This window comes from Aotus nancymaae, unplaced genomic scaffold (genome assembly GCF_030222135.1).
Source record: "Aotus nancymaae isolate 86718 unplaced genomic scaffold, 86718_ANA_hifiasm-v0.15.2.pri h1tg000040l, whole genome shotgun sequence".
NCBI classification, from domain to species: domain Eukaryota; kingdom Metazoa; phylum Chordata; class Mammalia; order Primates; family Aotidae; genus Aotus; species Aotus nancymaae.
Genome location: NW_026988454.1, coordinates 71,368,205 through 71,390,478, shown reverse-complemented (window position 1 = coordinate 71,390,478; position 22,274 = coordinate 71,368,205). Strand labels below are relative to the sequence as shown.

At 35.1% G+C, this 22,274-nt stretch overlaps 1 long non-coding RNA gene across 3 annotated transcripts in view; it reads right to left on the bottom strand.

Moving 5' to 3' along the window:
* Positions 1-22,274, bottom strand: part of LOC105711505 (uncharacterized) — a 163,235-nt gene that overhangs the window by 137,253 nt on the left and 3,708 nt on the right. For 2 of the 3 annotated variants that reach the window (XR_010336660.1, XR_010336661.1), the window contains exons 2-3: positions 7,815-7,918; positions 5,317-5,478 (exon numbers count right to left, since the gene is read on the bottom strand). This is a non-coding gene — a long non-coding RNA (uncharacterized LOC105711505). Of the gene's footprint in view, positions 1-5,316; positions 5,479-7,814; positions 7,919-15,795; positions 15,882-22,274 lie in introns of all 3 variants that reach the window. The other variant, XR_010336662.1, reaches the window with a different exon arrangement.

Sequence of the window (22,274 nt, the reverse complement as noted above, 5' to 3'; positions counted from 1 at the left end):
ACTAAGGTCTGTAATTTCCTACCCAGACAATGTATAAACTAACGCTTATCTTGACTTCTGTGAATCACTTAAGTAACAATCGGAATGTCCGAAGCCCCTCACCCTCACCCCCACCCAGGAGGTGGTTTATGGAATCTCCAAAGTCCACTGGCCCTCAGAATGTCCAAAGTCCCTCACCCTCACCGCTGCCCAGGAGGTGGTGTACGGGCATAAAAGGTCTCGACACCCTCCTTTCGGGGCCGTGGGTTGGAGAGACGTGAGTCCTCCGTGGCCGCTGGCAATAAAGACCCTGCAATTTGGCATACTTTTGTCTTGGTGTTGACTTTCTATGCTTGCTCTGGTACAGCAGTTAGTACAGACATTGGGCATTGAGGCAAGAAACTGTGGCACAACAATGTAGACTAATGATTTTTAGGTTTATACCTTTATTATTCCTCAAGAGGCAAAATGTCAGTATCGCCCATTAATTGAAGTTTCTCTTTCACTCTTTTTCACTGGTTAAGTGTCTGGCTATCCTCTGCTCCCTGTTCTCTAACAGCTGGGGTTACCTAACCCTCACCCACAGCCCTGTAGGTGCTAGGGCAAACTTTACCTAGATAGTTTTACCTAGCCCAACCTCTTGACACTGTAGGTTCCCCACCCACAGCCCTGTAGATTATAGGGAAAGCTTTACCTAGATAGTTTTATCTATCCTAAGCTTCTGACACTGAGCTTTGTCATCTGTGCCACTGGTCTTGCTTTTGTTTTGAAAATTTGTCCTGCCTTCATTCTCACATGAAGCTCTGAAGACTGGGCACCTGCCTTTCCCTCTGTAGATTCAATTCCCTCTCTTGGTTACCTTCCCAATACTTTAGATCCTCTGGGTTTACCCATGCCCGTGACAAAGAGAGGAACTGCAGTCTTGCCTTGAAATTCAAAGCCTGTTGCCTGGTACTAGAGGGACTTTCAGATGCCGCCTTTAGCTAGATTAAACTAGCTAGGTAAAGCTTGCCCTAAAACCTCAGATTCTCTGAGAGCACTCTATACTTTTTGTTGGCAGCATTAACATTTTGAAAAACGTATTTGTTTGAATATTTGTTTCATGTTTGTTTCTGATATTATCCTGCAATCTTCATGAAAGTATCTGTTTAGCACATCACTTCTTGACTAGGGCCTACCAGTATCTTGAATGAACAGAGACTCAAACATATTTGCTCAATGAAGAAAAATGGGAGTGAACATGACATGGAAATGTTAGCAGTTTACCCATAATACTAAGTATTTCTTATTAATAAATTATATGTCTAGTGACAATATTAGGTATTCTGTGAAAATAGTGTTTGTGAGGAAATCTATTGCTATTTTCTTTACATACAAAAAAAGGGAGAGGGCGTAGAATATAGTTTAGTGAAAGGGAGCAATATAATGACAAGTTGTAGGCCTCTGAAGAGTCTCATTTCTGAAGATATGCCAAAGGTCTTTGAAACATTTCTTAATTGTTCATATGAATATTTATCTAAGGCTGGAAGGGTGCAACATTTATTTTTTACTCCTTTAGAGCTAATAGTGAAATTAATTTTTCTTCAAAATTCACGTAGCAGTTAAGAATATAAATGAAATTTCTTAACTTTCCATCCTAAGTGTTGTCTGCAAAACTGCTAATAAAGCAGGTTCCTGCACCCTCCATCCTCACCCCATTCTGTGCACCCAACTCTCCATTTATCTCTCGTCATGTTGTCTTCAAATAATCTAGACTTAATGCAGAATGGCCTATGACACATCTGAAGTCAGCTGCTCTCAAAGAACCAGGTGATGACCCTTGTTTACTCCTCTATGACTTTCCTTTTTCCCCTCCTGTTGATTCTTGCCTATGACCCTATAAGCAGCATTTCACAAAGGTTAATGTACAAGACTATTTGAAGGATTTGGTAAGGTTTGGGCAAAAAAATCAGATTCCTAGGTCTTACCCCAGAAATTTAGATTTGATCAGTTTGAATCAGGGGCTAAACATCTGAACTTTTTTTCCAAATTTTATTTTAAGTTCAGGGGTACATGTGCAGGATGTGCAGGTTTGTTACATAGGTAAATGCGTGCCATGGTGGCTTGATGCACAGATCATCCAATCACCCAGGTATTAACCTCAGCATCCATTAGCTATTCTTCCTGATGCTCTTCCTCCTCCTACCCCCAACCCTCCAACAGGCCCCAGTATGTCCATGATGTGTTCATGTGTTCTCATCATTCAGCTCCCACTTATAAGTGAGAACATGTGGTGTTTGGCTTTCTGTTCCAGTGACAGTTTGCTGAGGTAATGGCTTCCAAGTCCATTTATGTCCCTGCAAAGAACAGGATCTTGCTCATTTTTATGGCTGCATAGTATTCCATGGTATATACGTACCACATTTTATTTATCCAGTCTATCATTGATGGGCATTTAGGTTGATTCCATGTCATTGCTGTTGTGAATAGTGCTGCAATGAACGTATGTCTGTGTGTATATTTAAAACAGAATAATTTATATTCCTTTTAGCATATACTTAGTAATGGGATTGCTGGGTCAAATGGTATTTCTGCCTCTAGGTCTTTGAGAAATTGCCACACTGTCTTCCACAATGGTTGAACTAGTTTACGTACCCACTAACAGTATAGAAGTGTTCCTTTTTCTCCACAACTTTGACAGTATCTGTTGTTTTTTGACATTTTGATAATAGTCATTCTTTTTTTTTCCTTTTTTTGAGACAGAGTCTAGCTCTGTTACCCAGGCTGGAGTGCAGTGGTGTGATCTCAACTCACTACAACCTCCACCTCTCTGGTTCAAATAATACCCCTGTCTCAGCCTCCTGAGTAGCTGGGATTACAGGTGCATGCCACTATGCCCAGCTATATTTTTTTTCATTTTTAGTAGAGATGGGGTTTCACCATGTTAGTCAGGCTGATCTCAAACTCCTGACCTCATGATCTGCCTACCTCAGCCTCCCAAAGTGCTGAGATTACAGGCGTGAGCCACCACTCCCAGCCAATAATAGTCATTCTGACCTGTGTAAGATAATATCTCATTGTAGTTTTGATTTGCAGTTCTCTAATGATGCGTTATGTTGAACTTTTTTCATGTTTGTTGACCACATGTATGTCTTCTTTTAAGCAATGTCTGTTCATGTGCTTTGCCCACTCTTCAGCAGGGTTGTCTGTTGTTTTCTTGTAGATTTTTTTAAGTTCCTTGTACATGTTGAATGTTAGACCTTTGTTAGATGAATAGATTACAAGTATTTTCTCTCATTCTGTAGGTTGTCTGTTCACTCTGATGATAGCTTATTTTGCAGTGCAGAATCTCGTTAGTTTAATTAGATTCCATTTGTCAGCTTATGTTTTTGTTGCAATTGCCTTTGATATCTTTGTCATAAAAAATTTGACCATGCCTATGTCCTGAACAGTATTGCCCAGGTTTTCTTCTAGGGTTTTTATAGTTTTGGGTTTTACATTTAAGTCATGAATTCATCTTGAGTTTATTTTTGTATATCATATAAGGAAGGGTTCCAGTTTCAATTTTCTGCACAGGGTTAGTCAGTTCTCCCAGCACCATTTATTAAATAGGGAATACTTTCCCCAATGCTTGTTTTTGTCAGGCTTGTGAAAGATCAAATAGTTGTAGGTTTGTGGTCTTATTTCTGTGTTCTCTATTCTGTTCTATCGGTCTATGTGTCTGTTCTTATAACATTACTATACTGTTTTGGGTACTGTAGCCTTATGGATAGTTTGAAATTGGGTAGCATGGTACCTTCAGCTTTCTCCTTTTTGCTTAGGATTGTTTGGCAATTCTGGCACCTTTCTGGTTCTATATGAATTTTAAAAGTTTTTTTTCTAATTCTGTGAAGAATGTCTATGGTAGTTTAAAGGGAATAGCATTAAATCTATAAGTTGCTTTGGGCAATATGGCAATTTTCACGATATTGATTCTTCCTATCCATGAGCATAGAATGTTTTCCCATTTGTTTCATCTCTGATTTCTTTGAGCAGTGGTTTGTAGTTTTCATTGAAGAGGTCCTTCACTTCCCTTGTTAGCTGTATTCCTAGGTATTTTATTCTTTTTATGGCTGTTGTGAATGAGAGTTTATTAATGATTTGTTTCTCTGCTTGACTGTTGTTGGTGTATAGGAATGCTAGCAATTTTTGGACATTGATTTTGTATCCTGAGACTTTGCTGAAGTTGCTTATCACCTTAAGAAGCTTTTGGGCTGAGATGATGGGGTTTTTTTAGATACAGGATCATGTCATGTGCAAACAAAATTTGACTCCTTCTCCTCCTATTTGAAAACCCTTTATTTCTTTCTCTTGCCTCATTGCACTGGCCAGAACTACCAATACTATGTTGAATAAGAATGGTGACAGAGTTCATCCTTGTCTTGTGCATGTTTTCAAGGGGAATGCTTCCAGCTTTTGCCCATTCAGTATGAATATCATAATTTTTTAAAAAAACATAACAGCTACCCCTTATGCTTATGATCTATAGAAAACCCATTGAAAAAAATCAAAAATAGTTTTGTTTTTTCATCTGGTCATCTATTGCCCAAAGTTGTCATAAGCATCAACAAATTTTGTCACTAAAACTTCCACCTATGCATAGGGTCAGCTTCAATTAAAAAAATGTTTTTCATAAATCACCACTCATTAATTTAGTATTACTTTTGATAACTTATAATCATTTATAATTAATGTGAATTTGTTTCTGTTTTAAACCACTTTATTGACATATGATTGACATGTAAAAAGCTATACATATTTGGCATATACAACTTGATAAGTCTGGCAGTAAGTATACATCCATGAACCATCACCATCTTCAAGGCTATAAATATCCATCACTCCCCAAAGTTTCTTCTCACTACTTATTTATTTTTTTTAATTTGTGTGTATGTGTGTTAGAAAGAATTAACATAAGCTCTACTATCTTAGTAAATTTTAGCAATAAAATAGTATTCCTACTAATGGTCACTATGCTGTATAGATATCCAGAACTTATCTTAAATAACTGAAACTGTTAGTTAATGTTCTGAAAGGCATAAGTTCTTTAATTATTTTATTTTATCTGGCTGTCAAGATAATAAATACAAACAAAATGGATTCAACTTTTGAATTTTTATATAATTTTTCTTATTCTACCACTTTGATTACATAGGTAAAAATGTTTTCAGAGAGTGCAAAAAATAACAATATACTTCAGGTGACTTTGGCAAGATGACTATGCAATAATTTTTAAAGTACATTTCAACAGTTCAAATATACAGATAAAATTTGTATTATGTTACCTTTCAACTTGAGTACCATATAGTACTAGCTTACCTCCAAGAAGCCTTTTTCCAGTTGAAAATGTTGATAGAAATGTGATGTGTTGCATCAGACACTTGACTGAAGTATCTCTACTCATCAGACTTCTGAGACTCAACCTGCAGGTGGTTCTGCATTTATTTTAGATGTCTGCCATATTTCTCCATTTTTAAATCTCTTTCAAGTAAAACAACATAAAGGAATATCAGGAAGCAATTTATGGGAGATTAGGTATTTATTTTAATCAACATAGATAATTAACTCAATGAGTGTAATACATCATCTGGCTGCAGCTACATTCTGTGTGTTCTCATTTTAGATGAAAGACTAAAATTTGCTGTGGTTCATTAAGTGTGGTATGGTTTCCTTTCTTTTTAATTAAATTTGAATCCATATATATTATTATTTTTCACATTAAGTACTGTTCTTCACTCCAGTTCAAGACCTACTACCTCATGTTTCTAACTTATAATAATGTGCCATCTGAAATAATTTTCTATGCCTCTCAAAATCTTTATTAATTTGATTACCTTTATGCTTTGCAAAAACAAAATGAAATCTATATTCTTCTAACTATCTATGTCAGGGTTGAAGCAGTAAATGTTTAATTGCTGATTTTTAAGATGAGGAAACCAGTATGCTTATTCTTACACCCCCCAATTTTTGGCTGTATAATTGACATGTTTGAAACAACATAACTTTTTAATGTTATTTAACTTTTCTTTCAAAACTGTTTGTATTCATTGCCTTGTTTTACACAAAATTATAATTATTTTTCGAAATTATTTATTTAAATATTAAAATGATCACAGCCATAAATGACTCAATTCTTATTAGTTCAAGCTGATTTTTCTATTTTAATAGAAATAAAAGCCCATTGTTAAAAGGAAGACTATCTAAAATTGTAACAGGAAAATAAAGGTCCTGTAATACCAGATAATAACATCTCTGTTTATCTTTTCACACATTTTTATACCTATATATAAAAAGTTTTGTACAGCTACCTATAGCATTTCCCTAACCGTGCTGTTACATAGTCTGCTTTCCACTTAACAATGAATCATGGGCGTCTTTCCATATTGCTATACTGTACATCTGACATTTCAAATGTATGTGTTTATATGTATATTTATATCACATTTGAGGTTGAAGCATAACATGAAACTACAGAAATGTATTCTCCAATATACAACCAATTTTTATGAACATTTACACTGGTCCACATATTTTTGTAATTATTAGCAATACTGTGATAAATATCCTTATTTTTATGTATGGGTTCAATTAGTTCCTGTAGATATATTCCTGTAGGAAAACATGCTCAATCAAAATTATTCACTTTAAATTTTGATATATGATTCTTGAGTATTTGCAAATGGTTGAACTAATGGTGTATGAGTGTTTCTTCTTCTACATTTTTGATGTTATATAATATCATAAGGACTTTGATTTTATTGTTTTCAACCTGCAAACAATTTTTAAAAATCAGGTTTTAATTTATATTTCACTGAGTATATGGGAAGTTTCACTAGGACAGCTACATAATTTGCAGGACTGAGTGCAAAATGAAAATCCAAGGCTCTTTGTTCCAAAATTGTTAAGGCTTTCAAGACTGTGACAACAGAATATCAAATCAAGTATGGGGCCATTATCAACCATTGTCCTGTGTGAATCTATAGGTTGGACACTCATAAAGCTAACCCCTTAGCATTTTAAATACATGTTATCCTTCTGACTTTGATTTCTGGCTACTATTTATGGCTTTCACCCACTTAAAATGAATGTGCTACATTTTTTAATTGATTTATTATGAAATTACTATGTAGTTCCACATCTGATTTATAGAAACACTTATCCAATTTTATTTATATATTCATGATTGTTTGATTTCATATATAAATATTTAATGTATTTACATTTTTGTTTCTTGAGGTCAGATCTTAACATTTTATTTTCCCTAAAATAGACCTAAAATCTTTTATCCTATAATCTATAAGTTCCCCTGTGATTAGAAATGCCACAGTTTTCATGTGCCCATAGAAATATAAGAATCAATTTCTCACTTTTCTATGCAATTTCATTGATCTAACTTATTGATCTTTCCCCCAAATCATACTATTTTAATTACTGTAGCTCTATGATTCTACTCACTTTTCTAATTTTTCTGCTATTTTCTTACTATTTAATTTTCTAACATGATTTTAACATTTCAAGTTGTGAAATAGAGCTCTTGAGACTTTAATTTCAAAAATAATGACTGTTTACCAAGGTGGATAAATGGATGTCTTTAAATATTAACTTTTTACACCTAAAATCAAGGCATAAGCCTTCATATATCTGTGTATTTTTTCATGTATCTTGGTAGAGCATAGCTTTCTTCATATAGATCCTGCACACTCTTATTTTGTTTTTTAGATTTGACCTCTTCAAGGAAAACATAATCCATTAATTTTGTGTATACATTTTATGACTGGTCACCACGTTGTTTGTTTCTCGAGATATATTTTCCCCACCTTGCTCTGTGCCACAGGAAGAGGTCCTCTTGAACTGAATTAATTGAGTGCCTTGTATTCTAATTTCCAGTTGGGTCCCATCAATGAAAAACAGCAAGACAAAACTGGAGAGTGAAAGGAGAGTGTGGTTAAGTGAAAGTCTTGATTAGTCCAAAGGAAAGGATTTTTTTCTATTTTGTCAGCCCAGAGAGGATATCATTTTCAATTTTCAAAGAAAATAACTTCCAAAAGAGAGCCCGCATAGCCAAGTCAATTAATTCTAAGCAAAAAGAACAAAGCTGGAGACATCACACTACCTGACTTCAAACTAAACTACAAGGCTACAGTAATCAAAACAGCATGGTACTGGTACAAAAACAGAGATATAGACCAATGGAACAGAACAGAGGCCTTGGAGGCAACGCCACACATCTACAACCATCTGATCTTTAACAAACCTCACAAAAACGAGCAACGGAGAAAGGATTCCCTGTTTAATAAATGGTGTTAGGAAAACTGGCTACCCATGTACAGAAAGCAGAAACTGGACCCCTTCCTGACACCTTACACTAAAATTAACTCTAGATGGATTAAAGACTTAAACATAAGACCTAACAACATAAAAACTCCAGAAGAAAATCTAGGCAAAACCATTCAGGACATAGGCATAGGCAAGGACTTCATGACTAAAACACCAAAAGCAATGGCGACAAAAGCCAAAATAGAAAAATGGGACCTAATTAAACTCCAGAGCTTCTTCAGAGCAAAAGAAACAATCATTAGAGTAAACTGGCAACCAACAGAATGGGAAAAAATTTTTGCAATCTACCCATCTGACAAACAGCTAATATCCAGAATCTACAAGGAACTAAAACAGATTTACAAGAAAAAAATAAAGAAGCCCATTCAAAAGTGGGCAAAGGCTACGAACAGACACTTTACAAAAGAAAACATATATGAGGCCAAAAAACATATGAAAAAATGCTCATCATCATTGGTCATTAGAGAAATACAAATCAAAACTACATTGAGATACCATCTCATGTCAGTTAGAATGGTGATAATTAAAAAATATGGAGACAACAGATGCTGGAGAGGATGTGGAGAAATAGGAACACTTGTACACTGTTGGTGAGAGTGTAAATTAGTTCACCATTGTGGAAGACAGTTGTGGCGATTCCTCAAGGACCTAGAAATAGAAATTCCATTTGACCCAGAATCCCATTACTAGGCATATATCCAAAGGATTATAAATCTTTCTGTTTTAAGGACACATGAACACAAATGTTCAATGAGGCACTGTTTACAATAGCAAAGACTTGGAACCAACCCAAATGGTTGATAGCACTGTTTACAATAGCAAAGACTTGGAACCAACCCATCGATGATAGACTGGACAGGGAAAATGTGGCACATATACACCATAGAATATTATGCAGCCATAAAAAATGATGAGTTCATGCCCTTTGTAGGGACATGGATGAATCTGGAAACCATCATTCTCAGCAAACTGACACAAGAACAGAAAATCAAACACTGCATGTTCTCACTTATAGGGGATGTTGAACAATGAGACCACACGGACACAGGGAGGGGAGAATCACACTCTGAGGTCTGTAGCGGGGGAAGTAGGGAAAAGACAGTGGGGGGTGGGAAGTTGGGGAGAGATAGCATGGGGAGAAATGACAAATATAGGTGATGGGGAGGAAGGCAGCAAACCACATTGCTATGTATGTACCTATGCAACAATCCTGAGTGTTCTTCACATGTACCTTAAAATGCAGTAAAATATATTTTTTTAAAAAAGAAAATAACTTATGTGCTACAAGAATATGGTAGAATTCTTCTATGTCTTCTATTTATTGTGCTTCATTTTATCATTCATGTAGAACTCAGTTGAAGGGGCTAGAAGAGTATAGTGTTTTATCATCTGCTCAATTGTTTAGCTGCCTAAGGAGAGTATGACCTACTATTTCAGTCTATCATGCAACAGAATTTTATATTTTAAATTAGTTCATCAGATACTACATTTACCAGTTGTTGCAAGGACTTGTAATATGAATTATTCTCCAATATTATGGAAAATTTGCCACACTGGTGAAGAGACAAAAATAATAATAATAGTAGCATGATGCTGGTATTTTCTTTGTTGCATGAGTGCCTATTTTCTCTGTACTTGTACCTTTTTACCAGTAGGTCTTCATTTATGGATTTTGGTCTAAGCAATTTTGGTGCACCCATATATCCAAGTTTTACATGTCCCTTCTTATTATAAAAAACTCTACTGTTAGTCAACCACCAGACCAGAGAAGCATAACAAAGTATATTCCTATGGGTAGTTTCCTGTCTAGCCACTCATTCAGTCTGATGTTCACAGTCTTTTGCTTTGACAGGTGGTGGGGAATGAAGTCTCACTTACAATACACATCTTCAGCCCAAATTCCATGAAATTAAGCAATATTAAAGAGTGTTGTGTAGAATTTGAACTTAGTATTTTGTTCATCACTTCATCTTATATCTTTTGCTGCAAGAGTCCTTGTGAACTTCTTTGACAGCGTAAGACAGGGATATTTTAAAAAATTTTGTTTGTTTCTCAAGAAAGGTTTTTTTTTTTTTGCAACAATCTTTAGAGTTGTGTTCTACTACTATTATAAGAAAAATCAATTCATTTTTGTATTTTCATCTTTGTTTCTCCTTCATGAATGAAAAGAGGTCATTTATGTCCTTGTATTTGTCCAAATAGCACACGGGAGAATACCTTTTTGATGTCTTCGTTGCACACCTGAACTATATTTCTCTCTCACACACACACACAAACACACACACACACAATATTCCAAATTTTTTTTGGAACATTTCTTTAAAGTTTTAAACTGGAAGGCAATTAGTGTAAGTTTTAATAATACAGCATTCTAAAAAGAATCAAAAGGAGGGTAGGGCATGAGCAGATGTAGTGGACAATTTAATCTGTGTATGATTTCCTCTCTACCATTTATAAGGTTGCTGTTCTAGGGACCAGTGCTCTGTGTCTCTTTTCCATTTGGCCCGGCCTTCAGTCTAGGAATATCATGGTATCCAATTGCCTTTTCAAGATCAGTGCCCAAGCTATTAGGAAGAATCAGTAGATCAGAGAAAAATTACCACATGCTGATTTCCTTTTTGAGTAGCTTACTTTCTTGTATGTCTCCCAGTGCAGATAATTATGAAAGCTGCTTACCATAGAAAGGGTCTGGCTTGCTCGATGCTGTGTTTGCCATTGCCTTCATTCCTCCCTACTGAAAATTATGAAGTGCCAGAATTTCTTATACTTGCTTTCTTTAATGTCATACTACTCTTAGGAAGAAGCAGTGCATCTTTCCTTGATTTGTTTTGAAGTAAATTACTTCAAGTTCAAAGTAGACTGATTAGCCATGGTTCCTACACCATGTAGGCTCACTATTTTCAGGTTCTTTTAAACATTTTAGCCTTTAATTACCAGGTAATTAAGAGCACTAGGTAGCCAAAGTGTTTAGGTATACCCATGTTTAATACATTTACTTTTCTGGAAGTCATTGTCAACAGCTTCTCCTTCCCACACGTTAATTCTTACTAATTTTTAACTGCTTGGAGTCCTTTGTTTTTTGGCCTGGAATCCTTAATGGAGTTTTTACTCACTTGATTTCAGGTATACTGTGCTTTCACCTAAAAACTGATATAGGTATTTCCAAATGTTTCATCATTTCCCATTTTCTTTTTTAATCTATATTTTCTATATCCAATTTCATCTAGTCTTATGGCTTCAACTATATCTACTTTGTGGATGACTCTCAGATATCACTCTCTACTTTTGTACTTCCCATAAGCTCTGGTTTACCCATGCAGATGATTTCCTGCTCCTGCTTGAATATTCTGGTAATGACTTTAGTCAAAGCAATATGCCCAATATTGAGATCATCATCATCTACCTTCCCAAATGTCTCTACCTGTTCATTCAGATGTTCATTGGTTCATTCATTCATTGTTGTATTTAGCAAATACCTCCTTTGTAGCAGGTCCTTTTGCTGGGGGTAATCAGTGAAAGAGGTAGACAAGGTAATGCTCCTGAGGAAATTTGCACACAATTAAGAGACACACATGCATATAAGCATACAAACATGATGCAATATAATAAGGCCAAGATATAATGAGTTTGGGATTGGATGAAAGAACAAAATGAGGAACCTAATCTTAACTTGGGTGTCAGAAAAACTTTTAAAAGGAGTAATGTCTAAATTGAGCACTAAAGCTTGAATAGTAATTAGCCATGTAAAGGGGAGAAGGAGAGAACAGTAGTGTGGGTATAAGAACAAACACGGCACACAAGCAAGCCTAGAAAAAGAACTAAAGTGAAGGGAATATGGAGTAGTGAGTTTTGAGAGTGAAAGGGTAATCACTAGCCAAATCCATAAGGGTTCTTTATGTTGTGTTATAGAATTTGGACTTTATCCTGAGAGACAGGGGAAGTACTGGAGGGTTATAAGGACAGGAATCATATGATCAATTGAAATTTAGAAAGATCATTCTGACTGCAGTGTGGAGGTTGTACCACAAGGCCAAAGGCACGTGAAAGATCAATCCGAATGAGAGGTCTTAAATGAAAGATAATAAAATATTTCATCGGAGTGGGGATATTAGAAATAGAGAAAGGTTAAAATAATACATATTTTGAAAAATTTGGTAATTTCTCTGTTTAGGGCCTGAGGAGAAAAAAGAGGCCAAAAATTATGGCTTGATCATTGAGATGTATAAGGACACTTTCTGCTGAGATATAGACCAGAAGAAGAGAACAAGGTTAGGGAGGAATACTTTCCACTGAGATATGGACCGGGTTAAAGAGAAAAACTTAAGTTCAGTCTTGAACATATTATATTTGAGTATGCAGCATGGTATATGCAACATGCTTATAAATATCCTGTGGTATTTATAAGTATATATGTTTAATAGAAAGTTAATGGTCTGAAGGTTAGGAGAAATATTTGAACTGATATTTTACTTTAGTAATCCTCAAGACACTAATATTTATTGAAGTCATGAAAATGAAGAGACTTCCAATAGTCAGTACGTATAATATGAGAGAGCGCCCAGACAGAAGACAGTCTATTTAAGGTCTACAACATAGAAAATAAGTCTACAGAGGAACTGTAGGATCCAAGAAAAGTAGGAGAAATAATATTAGAACATAATGTAATATGTTTAGAACATGTGGGTGTGCGCAGAGGATTGAGTGCAGTAAGCACTTTACATGGATGCCTAATGTCAAATTGGAGAATGTGAGGTCAAGGCAACTAGAGGAAGAAAGTGTTCAAGATGGATGGAGCTGAGTATAGAGTTGAATATAGCCAAGATATCAAGTATGGTATAAACTGAAATGTATTTACTGTATTTACACAAGAAAATCACTGGAGACCTTGTGAAAAGCAATTCCTGAGGAGTGTTGGGGGCAGTAACAAGTGTACAGGAGGTTTGAGAAGTCAGAAAAGGTGAGAAAATGTTTTCCCATGCCTTGCCAACAACTCTGTTAGTCTATGAAAAATATAGTCACCTTTGATTCTTTTCTCTCATTTGTCTCTGCTCATTCTAATTGCACAATTGCTCCTCGTTCTCTCTGGCTTCTCTTTGCCTCTAAAAGAGCCACTCTTGTTCAATCTTGCATTGATACTCTCACACTACTACTCCATTCTTGTTTATGGAAAATCATACCATAATTAGTCATTATTTAATACCCAGTATAAATAGTGCTTGATTGAGTAATCGCCACCCCAATAATTTCATACTTAAGCCGTCTACTTTCTCTGAACTCTTACAACACTTCGTCGGAACCCTTTTTAATAACACTTATGACTTTTTGCTTTGAGTGTAGCCATTCATATGCATGTCTTATCCTCTTTCATAGACTGTTAATATCATGAGGGAAGAAATCTTATTTATTTTTATATTGTACATATTTCCTAAAACAAAACATCTAAGTACATATTTTGGTTATGCACAATTTTGGCCCCTTGGACCTCGAGCAAGTATTATCCAGGTCCTCTAAATATTTTTTCGTCCAAAATATGACAATTTTCTATGCTGTCTACTGAATATTCAAGATTGTTTTCAGAATTTATGAAAGTAGTGTAATTGAAAATGTTTCAGAAAGTGATAAAATATAAAAGAAACTTTATATTTTTACTATGGTCGCAAGAGTTAGTAGTAGTAAGTACTGTTATGATTATTATGTACTGAGAATTGCCACTCTATTTAGACATGCAGCAATTCAGCTAATCACAACTTTCAAGGTTAATTTCTTCAATTTAGAGCATAACACCTACAGTGAAGTCTGCCATTTATTTTGATGAATAATTCATGGAACATATATTTTACTCAGAGACTGTTTCTTTCCCTGTGTTTATACCAGAAAACATAGCAAGTGAATTTGATCGAGTGCCTGAGCTTAATTGATCAATTTTTTTTTACCTTTTAAAGTACAATATTAATGTGTGCTTGTTGTACAAATACAAATCATTCTTAAATGTACACATAAAAACTGAAAACCCACTTTCCATAAGAAACACTGTTAAAGTGTTCGGTATGTTTATTTCTAAAAATGTATTCTACACACACACACACACACACACACACACACACACAGTTGTATTTTGTTGTTGATGGTCTCTCTCTATCCCTGTATATAAATGTATGTGTATATGCCTGCATATTTATATACAGTTATATTTATATAACTTATAGTTGTATTATATTTATATAATATAACTTATACTAAACGTACACACAGATATTGGAGTAGGTGGAATAATGGGCTCCCAAAGACATACACACTCTATTGCCCAAAACCTGAGACTACGTTACTTTACATGACAAAGGACCTTTGCACATGCAATTAACATTAAAGATTTTGAGATGGGGCGGTTATCCTGGATTATTCAGTTGGACACAATATAATCTGATATCCTTAAACATGAAATAGGAAAGCAGATGAGTGGGTCAGATAAATGTGATATGAGAAGAACTGGATCTGCCACTGCTGGTTTTGACAATAGAGGCAGAGGGCCATGAGCCAGATCATATGGAGGCCTCTAGGAACTGGAAACTGCCTTCAATTTATAGCCAGCAAGAAAACATAGACCTCAGTTATACAACTGAATTCTGCCAAAAAAAATTGAACAAGTAAAGAAACAATATCCCCAAGAACTTCCAGTAAGCAAGGCAGTCCTGGTAACACCTTGATTTTAGCACAGAGAGACCCGTGTCTGACTTCTGACTACAGAACTGTTAGATAATAAATTTGTGTTGCTTAAACCATTTTAACTTGTGGTAATTTATTATGCCAACCATATAAAATTGATACAGACATAAATGTCTTCAGATAGCTACCTACATAATTTTGCAAATTCATTCTTCTTAAAAATTATACATGGACACCTTTTCATATCATTTACAAAGAAAGCTCACTGTGTGCACAGTTTTTTCTGATTAGTGGTAAAGTTTTATAGAAAAAATAGCTAAATAGAACAGTCAAAGAGTAGTGCAGCCAAATTTCCCTTCAAGAAGGTTCTACCAATTAATACTCCTACCAATAAAATGTGAGAGTATACATATCTCATATCCTGGCTACAACTGGATATTATCAGTCATCTTAATGTCATGGCCTTTGCCCTTTCCAGGACTCAAAATTACTTTTACAGCTATTGAGTACCATTATTTCTTCTTTTTATGACTCTCACATGTATTCTAATGAGACACATTAGAGAGTCACACAGGATTTTATAAGAATGTCCACTTGTCCTAGCAGATTTTCTTAGTCTTAGATGAATAGGCCATATAAAAGTTATTAATTCAGAAAACATTTAACGACAATTTTAATAAAAAGGTCCATACTCCTAGGTCTCAAAGATTGTGCTTAAACTCAACTGATTAGGTAGCTAACTCTGCAGTTCAACTGGACACTTCCTGTACCACAGTAGATGAAGTTACTAACACTTACCTCAAGTGCAAATTCACTCCTCAGTCTGTTGCTACCACGATCACCCTTTCCACTCTACGTTCTAAGAGTACTAGTTTCTAAGCGACCTAAATGAAAAGAGAGAGGTGTCTTGGGATAATTTATGAACACCTAATAGTTAATATGCACTAAATTAAGGTTAAGTCTCCAATCAAGTCTAACTTAGAAAAGTCTCAGGGAGAATATACTTAAAATTTTTCTTGCTTATTAAGTGTTCCTAAATTCCTCCTAGATCTTCCTTTAGTTTTTAAATTACAAAATATTTTAAATTTGCGAAAACTATAAAAGGCATGTACCCACCACTAAGGTAAAATTTAGACCTATTTGCCTGAGATATAAGGTTATTTTGTTTCCCTGAATATTTTTTAGTTACCACTTGTAAAATTTGGTATGCCTAATGGGTTCTTGCTATTATTATTTGTATTATTGCCTCTGCAGTTGATGCTATTATTATTATTTTGATTAGTGTGAGTATATCTTTGATTAATGACCCGTTCTTTAATATTTATTGGTCTCTTCAGGTCTTCAGGTTTCCTATTATTTTTCCCCTCCTCTCCCCTTCCCCCTCCCCCCTCCTCCTCCTCCTCCTTTTTTGAGCTGGAGTCTCACACTGTCGCCCAGGCTGGAGTGCAGTGGCACCATCTCAGCTCACTGCAACCTCTGCCTCTCAGGTTCAAGTGATTCTCCTGACTCAGATTCCCAAGTAGCTGGGATTACAAACACCCACCACCACACAAAGCTAATTTTTTTTATTTTTAGTAGAGAAGGGGCTGGCCAGGCTGGTCTCAAACTCCTGCTCTCGTGATTTACCCGCCTTGGCCTCCTAAATTACTAGGATTACAGGCGTGAGTCACTGCACCTGGCCAGGTTTCCTATTCTTGAATGTGCTTTTATCATTTATACATTTTAAAAAATTATATAAGTTTTCAAATGTTCTGGCACTAAGTTATTCTTAGCATTCTCTGACGACTTTTTAAAAGTTTATGGTACTTTTATCACTCCTTTTCCATTCCTGATATTATTTGTTCCTTTTCTCTTCTTGCCCTTCCTCATTTCTGTTGGAAGCCTATTTAACAGGTTTTTTTTTTTTTTTTTTTTTTTTTTTTTTGAAGACTCTAGTATCTTTATTCTCTATTTTATTACTTTCTTCTGTTATCACTATTTTTCCCTTTCTTTGACTTTTTGGGTTTATATTAATGATCATATTTTAACATGAAGCCCTTTTAAAATAATTTTATTCTAAATATAATCTCTACTTTCAGTTCTTCTTCAATCCATGAATCATTGATCTGTGCCATTTAATTCCCATACCTGATGAATGGCTACTGTTTTGCTACTTTTTTTTAATTTCATTGAATATCTGTCAAAGAATACAGTTTATATGTTATTATTTGGGATTTCCTGAAACAATTTCTTTGTGGCCAAGAATGTGCTAAGGTTTCATACATATTAATGTTTTCTTCAAATAAAGTGAATTAATTTTCAGGTACAGGATGTTATGTATGTACAATAAATAAATTCCCTTAAGTGTTCAGTTGAAATAATCTATATTCTAATATTTTTATACTTTACCAATTATTTCTGGTAGAAGCACGTTACAAATCTCAATATGATTATTAACCTGCAAATTCTCATTGTAATTCTGCCAAGTTTTTAAAAAAGATTCTTACGATACAAGAATAAGTTGCCTCATTTCCTTGGGTAAATGTTACAGCTTCAGAAATTAGGAAGGAGTCTTTCATCCACATCTTCTACACCAAGCAGCTAGCTTCAAATTCTCTACTTGTTCTTGACATTTAGAATTTTTTTCTCTCTTTCTCTCTCTCTCTCTCTCTCTCTCTCTCAGCTTTGTTATACATTAAAACCAAATATTTTAAAATTACACCTGATTTAGCATTTATTTGTGTGGGAGAGAGATTCAATAGCCACATTAGTTAGTTCACCGGGTATTGTGTTCACCAGAAGTTTTCTCTTGAAATTTAAAGTAGAGTTGATATGAAGAATCAGTGTCTCTTCTTTCCTCCTGACTGGGTATATCAGGTTGCATTGAGAATATTTTCTCAAATAGATTGTATTCTGTACTCGCAACTCATTTCTTTATTCTATTCTGCCTGTCACACTTAAAGATATTAGCAAGATGTTTTGCAAAGTTGCAGAGAATTTTTGAAGGGGTCAAAAATGTTTTGAAAGATGAGTAGAAACATATTCATTTATTTGTAGGGCTCTCCTTGTTGTTTCAGAAGAGGTATTATAGTATTTTGTACAGTTCCATAAAGAGAGCTAGGGAACCTGTATGGAAGGAACAGGGAAACTAATTTAGACTTATTTTGATAAAACCTTTGCAGTAATTTGTCCTTTGTGTGAATCGGTCACCTATTGTTGGCTGTTAAATACATAGCTACCACCTGTTTGGAGTGTTGTAGAAGGGATTGTTCTACTAAGTAAAACAAACGCTGTTCAGCTCAAATTTAATGTCTCCTAATAGTCTAAAATTCTATGAGTTGCCATAAATCCAACAAAATTCCAGCAGATGTAAGACTGCGGTAATTAGACATGAAGTTAATACGTAGCCTAAGCCAGGTACCACTGGGCAGTAAGTGTTTTTGGATCTACAGGTTAGTATAGGTAGGGAATACCACTGAGCTGTCCACAGTAGGAGCTTGAGGGAAAATAAATCTCAGGTCTGGATGCCACAGGGACAAGTAGGAAGATAAGAGTTATCTGGGGAGCTTAAACATATGGAGAAGGAAATCACAATTGAAGGAGAAAAAATTAAGAGAAGCCAATAATTTTGTTCAGTGGTAAATAAACCCAGAATTAAATTTCCTTATTTTGTGTTTTTAATGAAATAATATCATTGACATTCACTTGAAAAATATTTTTAGTCAATATTTTCACATTCTTTTGATCTTCATTACTATACTTTTCTTGATCAAGTTATATAACTTATAAAAAAGTCAATGTTGTGGAATAAAGATATGTTGTATCTCGTAACAAATTCTATACTCATAAAGGCAGGGCAAATGTATGCATGAAATTTGTATGTATGTACTTTTAGCACATATTTTTGGGAGCACATTATCTATTTCTATGAATCATAAGATATTGGAGATAGCACATATATAGAATACATATAAATTTATATATATATAAAATTACATATGAATATATAAAATTATATATAAATACATATAGATTATATGACTACATATAAATAATTTATATAAATATATACATATATTTATATATAAAAATCTTTGCTGCAAAATTATAAATGGTAACTTGATAAGCTTTGCTTTTATTGTTGCATATTTTTACTTTAAAAGATGAGTAGACACCATACTCAGGGAATTTATTTTGAAAGAAGCAAGGACAGGAAGATGTCACTACCAAATTATCATACCTATATATAAACACATACACGCACACACACACACACTCTCTTACACAGTGTTTCCTTCATTCCTTATTCAGTCAATAAAGCATGAATTTCTGGCTGCTAGATACATTCAATTAAATATTTCTGAAGCATTACAATGTGGAAAATACTGTGCTAGATACTGTAAAATAGATGGATGCAGAAAAGACTCCCTTGCAGGGGCAAAAACTCTTTTGAGATTTAGACATGTACAAAAATAATTAAAGTAACCCAAACGGTGGTAAGTAGATAATCAATATAAATCACACAGTGTATATCTCTGTAATTCATGGCAGATGGCAAACTCCTAGGAGGTAGAGATTTGTCATGAATGTATGTACTCTGAAAGTAGGCACCCCTCAAGATTGTGAATAAATGCATTATCAAATAAAACCAATTATTATGAAGCTAACAGATTTGCCCTTCTCAACAAACAAAAATCAACCTAAACAACCAGAATAAAAATTGGTAAATAAAAGTTCAGTTTATATTAATGCAATCAACTTTTACTCTGCAGATATATTTAAAGAATGATGTTTCTCTCACATTCACAGAACCAATCTGGGTATCTTATAATTAATGTAATATTTACTGAATCCCTACTGTTTATTCATTCTTTTATTCAACACATATTTGTTGGAAACTGTATTAGTTTCCTGTGGCTGCTAGAACAAATTACCACAAACTTGGTAGCTTAAAAAGCATACATTTATTCTCCTAGGCTTCAGGAGGTCCAAAGTGTGAAGCCAGTTTCACTGGGCTGAAACTGAGGTATTATCACGGTCACTCGCCCTTCTGAAGGTTTTTCTTGCCTTTTCTGGCTTCTAGAGCTTGAATAAAATACTTGCATTCCTTTACTTTTGGCCCCTAGTCTAGTCTTCAAAGCCAGCATATTGTTTCAGTAGTCCCACTACCTTCTTCTTTGTGAAATCTCCCTTTGCCTCCCTGTTATAAAGACAATTGTGATTATATTTAGGGCCCATCCAGGTAACTCTCATCTCAAGATCCTTCCTCACATCTGCAAAGTCCCTTTTGCCATTTGAATTATCATTAATTGGTTCAGAGGATTAGGACCTCTATATCTTTGGGAATTATTTTCATCCTAATATAAGCACCTACTATGTGTTGGCAGTTCAAACTCTAGCTCTGAACTAGTTAATCTCTTGAACTACATTCATGGAACCTGACATTACAGGGAGTACAAAAGATGTGCACAACACAGGCCTCCTATTTAATTGGGTTCTCCAACAGAAAAGTGTTTAGCAGAGAGTAAATGTACACTTTTTCTTTTTCTCCCTTAACAAGAGAAATTGTCAGCTACTTATTATAATAAGCAGGCACAGAAAATCACCCTGTAGCTGATACTGTTGAGAAGAATTACTATGGTCTCTCTTATATAAATAGAACACAAGTGAGCTCATCTATTTTGAGAACGAACAAGACATTTTTTTTCTTTTACTGACTTTTGCAAACTCCTTCTTTTTCATGGCAGGAGAGGGTGGTTTTATGGCAGGAGAAAGATTAGGTTGATTTGGTTAAAGAACCCACAGCATCCTAGGAAGGAAGAAACCCAAACCGAATACCTCAGGAAATTCTCTGTAAAACCTGGAGTTTGAGTGATGCAACATTTGGGGAGTGGCTGATAGTGGTATGATACTAATACACAATTATAATACATGGGACTTCTTCCAACACACTGAGAGACCCTATATCAAACCATGGAGTCATTTTCCAACTCAGGAAGTGCTACATCTTCCTGTTGGCTCTGGTTTCCACTAAAGACAAGCAACTGCCTTAGCTGCTACTACACCTGTGTGTAAAATAGGGCTTCCTTCAGGATAGGGTTTCCTTCAGGAGAAATGCCCCATATCTAGTAAATTGGTGCATTAGCATCTAACAGCACCAATCAACCTGAGTTGAACCTTCTGCCTTCTTTATTTGGGAAGATAGAACCCTCTCCCATCTCTGTCACTCAGGAGGGCCATGACCTGGGCAAGTACTTGGATGAAAGAATGAGAAAAACTTTCACCAAATGGGCTTAGCCTGTTTAGTTAGAAATTACCTGCACTGAGTTTAATTCTGGGTTATATAGACCAATTCTTAGAAAAGTCTTATCCAATGGATTCAGAAGTCACCCTAAAACCTGTGACCACTCTGAGGCCAGTGAATTTTAATCCTGACCAACCAAGGCAAGTTTTTTCTTTGGTCTGATCACAGTTCGTGAATTTATGTGGGATAGAGTTAGAATGGATTCCTTGCTATCAGGATGCTGGTAGGTATAGTGAAAGGATCAGAGCCTTAGGAGGAACAATGAAAGTTTGGCTCTCTGAATTATCTGCTGCTATAAACTGGTGGAAGCTTGTGTTTTACTCATGGTACTTCTTGGAGTTACATTCTTTGCATCCCAAACTGCGTCAAGGGATACCCTAGTTACACATTCACAGATGCAAGATATGATAAAAAGAACAGAACAATTTAGTTAATAAAGAAATTACTGTTGTTTCATTTCACTCCTTATAAATGTAACAGGGATTAAAAGAATAAAACAATCGGTAAGTATAGAATAGCAAAGGAGAAAGTAGACTTTGTATGGACAGTGAAGCAACTGTGATGGATAATTGGACTATTGTTTGGGAATTTATTTTATTTTATTTTGTTACTTCTTAGAATCTAAAAATCCTTCAGGTTTTGGAAAAATAACATATTGTGTGTTTTGTGCCCAATTTCCCATTAAAGAAGCCAAAATTTCTGGGCTCTACTTCAAGGAGACTATGGAGAAACAGACATACAGCCTAGGGTAAGTTAATAATGATCTCAATCCAAAATTTGAACCTTGAAGTAATGAGGCAGAGTTAAGAAGTCACTCATAGTGGTTTCAGCAGCATTGAGTTCAGTGAAGCCCTGAAAGCAGCAGTGCCCTAATCTGTACTGTTATATGAGGCTGTGTTCCCAATTTCCTAGCCCCTCTTGGTTCCTATCCATTGCCATTACCTAATATACTAGGCTTCATCTTCATGCTAAACTCTGTAACTTTTTGCATAGT